The sequence below is a fragment of the Oryza sativa genome, chromosome 2 (assembly GCF_034140825.1).
Source record: "Oryza sativa Japonica Group chromosome 2, ASM3414082v1".
Classification (NCBI taxonomy): Eukaryota; Viridiplantae; Streptophyta; class Magnoliopsida; order Poales; family Poaceae; genus Oryza; species Oryza sativa.
In genome coordinates this window covers 32,714,702-32,719,453 of record NC_089036.1, presented here as the reverse complement: position 1 = coordinate 32,719,453, position 4,752 = coordinate 32,714,702, and the positions used below count along the sequence as shown (strand labels likewise).

At 48.4% G+C, this 4,752-nt stretch overlaps 1 long non-coding RNA gene across 1 annotated transcript; it reads left to right on the top strand.

The window, feature by feature from the left end:
* Positions 1 to 3,498: 3,498 nt before the first annotated feature.
* Positions 3,499 to 4,169, top strand: LOC136355399 (uncharacterized). The gene is made up of 2 exons (XR_010739641.1): positions 3,499 to 3,686; positions 3,799 to 4,169. It is a non-coding gene; the product is annotated as an uncharacterized lncRNA (long non-coding RNA).
* The last annotated feature ends 583 nt before the right edge of the window (positions 4,170 to 4,752 follow it).

Below are 4,752 nucleotides of genomic sequence, written 5' to 3'. Positions count from 1 at the left end.
GTCGTTTGAGAAGCACTCACCTAGATGTTTTTAGAAAAGAGTTCAAATAAAATCAATTACGAAAACAACAGCCTTTCCTTGAAGCCTGCATTAAACACTTATTTCCCATGGCTTGCTGAGTACTCCCGTACTCACCCTTGCTCTATATAAATATTCCCCCCCCCCCTAGTTGCTGATGAAGATGAAGCGGATCCTGCTGATGAGGAGTTCTTCCAGGAGCAAGCCGGTTACGATGAGTTTTAGGGTTTCGGCCTAGTTCCCAAGTCGCGCCTGTGTTGTTTGGTCCAAGTCCCGGCTTCCGTTTCCCTTTTCTAATGCAGTTGTGAGCTCGGGATCTGTCCGCAGCCCAACATGATTGTACTCCTACTCTATAATAAAGAGACCTCTGTTGCTGTGATATTCTATCTTCCTGTGATACCAGCACTGTTTCCTGGGACTGGTATCGATTAACAGGTTAATTTGGAGCGTCACAGGCTAATTCCAGTCGGGACTAGCTCGGGGCGTGACACCAGTGCTTGGCGACGAACGGCGACGGTGCGAGCAGAGCAGGGCGACAAGGCGCGGCAGGCGAAAACGAGAGGGAAAGAGAGGAGGAGGAGCTCGGCTTGGGTTTTATAGCGGAGGCGAGGTCGGTTCGAGGCGGGAGCGAGCGTGCTAAAGCTCGGCAGGCGAGCGGCAAAGGCGGTTCGTGGGCGGCGTGGATGCAAGGGCGCGGTGGAGGCGGTGGATCGGACAGCGAGAATCAAATTGCGGGAGCGGGAGGATTAGCGCGGGTTGGCGCGGTCAAGGTGGGGGTGGCGAGCTGGCGCACCGAGGTCAGCGTCTCTGCCTCCAAGCACAAGCGGACAAGGGCGAGAGAGAAAGAGGTCGAACCGGAAAGGGAAAAAGGGAGATAGGGCGGTGGAAAGGGGGCTTTGCCCCTTCCATTTTAGGCGGCGGGGTGGCTCAGTGAGTGGGAGCGGCGTCAGAGAAAGAGAGAGAGAGAGAGGCAGAGAGAGGGAGGGAGAGAAGAGAGCGAGGGCTCTCTCTCTCTCTCTCTCGGCTCGGCTGACGTGCGTGCACAGCAACGTGCGAGAGGAGGAAGGAGATGGGCAGGGGGGAAATTGGGGCCGGGGGAACAAAATCGGCCTACAAAACCTTTGGGAGGCAAACTAGACTTTTCTAGAGGATTTGAATGGTTGAGGTTAGGGTTTGGATTTGAATTCAAAATTTGATATTCGAACTCGAGGGTTTAGGGAGGAATCAAGGGAGACTCGAGGAGAAGTCAAGGAAGAGATTCAAAATGAGATTTTGATATTTTTGGGAACGGGGACATGTATTTGGCGAGGATTTCAAGATAGGATTTGAATTTCGGAATTTCATTTGGAGACTTGAATCGGAATTGGAATCTTGAGGTGGGCGATTTTGATGGCGACGAGAGGGAACAACGATGGAGATTGAATTGAGATCCATGGCACGACTTAGACTCGCACACAAAGAACGAAAATTTTCGCAATTTAGGATTTTGCCGAATTAGTTTTTAACGTTTCGCGAAAAGCGGAGCGTTACAACATCACATCACATTAAAAACTTTCCTACACGCATAAACTTTCAATTTTTTTTCCAAACTACCAACTTTCCCCAAACTTCCAACTTTTTTCAGGAACTAAACACAGCCATAACCCAGAGTGAGGCATGACAGCATGATCCATACGGTGCTCAACACATGACCATTCTTTTTTCCTCTCCTCTCCCACACCCTGCACTCAAAAGTGAAGAGACCGTGAGGCCAACTGCAGGACTGTTTAACGACCACTCCAGGGCATGATCAGATTCAGTTTCCTCTGCAAACTTTTGTTGGAATTAATGAATGGGCCTTAGCCCACTCGAAGATTAATTCTTTGGAAAATCACAAAAGCCCACCTCATGGGATGGCATGCATGTGGAGTTTAGTACCACCTTGCTTATTCTAGGAGAGTGGGACCTCCTTAAAAGGGAGGATGTCCTCCTAGCCACTTGAAGCATGTGTGGTGGAGAGAAGAGGGGAAACACACGCGCGCGCTCGCTTGCCTGGCCTGGCAGGGCAGGGCAGGCGGCGCGCGTGCACGACGTACGCGTCGAATGGTCCGAAAAATTGGCTCCTCACCCTTGCGCAGATGCAGCCTCCTTTTGCAGTTTTGTTTTGCTGCAAATTCAGATTCGTTTTTGTTTTGGAAACGTTCCGAAAAATCCGATGCGTGCAAATGGCGTGGAGTCCGGATAAGTTACGCGCGACTTATCCGGTTCGGTTACGCGCAGTAGAGATCGTGCGGGCGCCCTGATCAAGCGACCCTTCTCTATATAAACCGACCCGCCGTCTTCACGCAGTATATACGCAAAATCAATCTAGGGTTTGCCTCCTACTCTGTACTGCGCCGTCGCTCGTAGACTACTCCATCCCGCTCGCCGGCGTGCACCAGCGATCGGGAGAGCAGGTCTCCGGAACCTCTGCCTTTGACATTCTGCACCGGGAGAAGGCGGCAATAAGGTTTTTGGGAAGCGCTTCGCGCGACTGCTCCCTGTTCGTTCGCGACGGCTCGCCTTCCTCTTCGCTCGCGTGTTTCGTGCCTTCGTAGACACCTGCGAAAAGTTTCGACCAAGCAGCCGGTCTTTTCGTCACCTCGGTACGTGTTCAATATGTTGCGCATATTTGATCTGTTCATGTTATACTGTGTAGTTTACATGTGTAGATCTAATGATGCGTTCATGCTAGTTTTCATCTGTAATGTCATGATTTATTTATGGAATAGATTAAATCATTATATGTCTATAATCTCAACAATCCAAAAACCTTATTATAGGCACTGTGATTTTACTATGGCTGGTTTTGCCGATGCACTGAGGCCGGATAAATTCACCGGTGTGCATTTTAAGAGATGGCAGATCAGGGTCACTTTGTGGCTGACAGCTATGAAATGCTTCTGGGTGAGTACTGGCAAACCTGAAGGAGTTCTTACTGCTGAACAGCAGAAGCAATTCGAGGAAGCCACTACTCTCTTTGTGGGATGCATTCTTAGCGTTCTTGGCGATCGTCTGGTCGAGGTGTATATGCATATGACCGACGCTAAGGAGTTGTGGGATGCACTGAATACTAAATTCGGTGCTACTGATGCTAGCAATGATCTGTATATCATGGAGCAGTTTCATGACTACAAAATGGCTGACAACCGTTCTGTAGTCGAACAGGCTCATGAGATACAAACCATGGCTAAGGAACTCGAACTCCTTAAGTGTGTCTTACCCGACAAATTTGTGGCCGGGTGCATTATTGCAAAACTACCTCCATCTTGGAGGAGTTTCGGTACTGCACTCAAACACAAGAGACAGGAATACTCCGTTGAGGGGTTGATTGCGTCTCTTGATGTTGAGGAGAAAGCTCGGGAAAAAGATGCCGCGTCTAAGGGCGATGGTGGGCAGTCCAGTGCCAATGTTGTGCACAAGGCCCAGAACAAGAGCAAGGGGAAATACAAAGCTCAGCAGACCACCAACTTCAAGAAGCAGAAGAAGAACAACAACAATCCTAATCAGGATGAGAGGACTTGCTTTGTGTGTGGCCAAGTTGGTCATCTGGCTAGGAAGTGTCCACAGCGCAAGGGGATGAAGGCACCTGCAGGGCAGACTTCTAAGTCTGCTAATGTGACCATTGGCAACACTGGAGATGGAAGCGGGTATGGTAATTTACCTACTGTTTTTTCAGTTAATCAATCTACTAATTGGTGGGTTGATACTGGGGCCAATGTACATGTTTGTGCTGACATCTCATTGTTTTCTTCTTATCAGGTCGCACGGGGTTCCACCGTCCTAATGGGGAATGGGTCACATGCTTCTGTTCATGGTGTTGGCACGGTAGATCTGAAGTTTACTTCGGGAAAGATCGTGCAGCTGAAGAACGTGCAGCATGTCCCTTCTATCGACAGGAATCTTGTTAGTGGCTCCCGTCTGACTAGAGACGGATTTAAGTTGGTTTTTGAGTCTAATAAAGTAGTCGTGTCTAAACATGGATATTTTATTGGTAAAGGTTATGAGTGCGGAGGCCTGTTCCGCTTTTCCCTTTCTGATTTCTGCAATAAGTCTGTGAACCATATTTGTGGCAGTGTGGATGATGAGGCTAATGTTTGGCATTCACGTTTATGTCATATTAATTTTGGCTTGATGTCTCGGCTTTCCAGCATGTGTTTAATTCCTAAGTTTTCCATTGTCAAAGGTTCTAAGTGCCATAGTTGTGTGCAATCGAAGCAACCTCGCAAGCCTCACAAGGCTGCCGAGGAGAGAAACTTGGCACCACTAGAACTCCTACATTCAGATCTTTGTGAAATGAATGGGGTGTTGACGAAGGGTGGAAAACGATATTTCATGACATTGATTGATGATGCTACTAGATTTTGCTATGTGTACTTGTTGAAAACGAAAGACGAGGCTCTAGACTATTTTAAAATTTATAAGGCAGAAGTTGAAAATCAACTTGACAGAAAGATAAAAAGGCTTAGGTCTGATCGTGGTGGAGAGTTTTTCTCGAACGAGTTTGACTTATTCTGTGAGGAACATGGCATCATACATGAGAGGACGCCTCCCTATTCTCCCGAGTCTAATGGGATTGCTGAAAGGAAGAACCGCACACTGACTGACTTGGTGAATGCCATGTTGGACACCGCGGGACTGCCTAAGGCATGGTGGGGGGAGGCATTGTTGACCTCAAATCATGTGTTAAACAGAGTTCCTAACAGAAATAAGGAC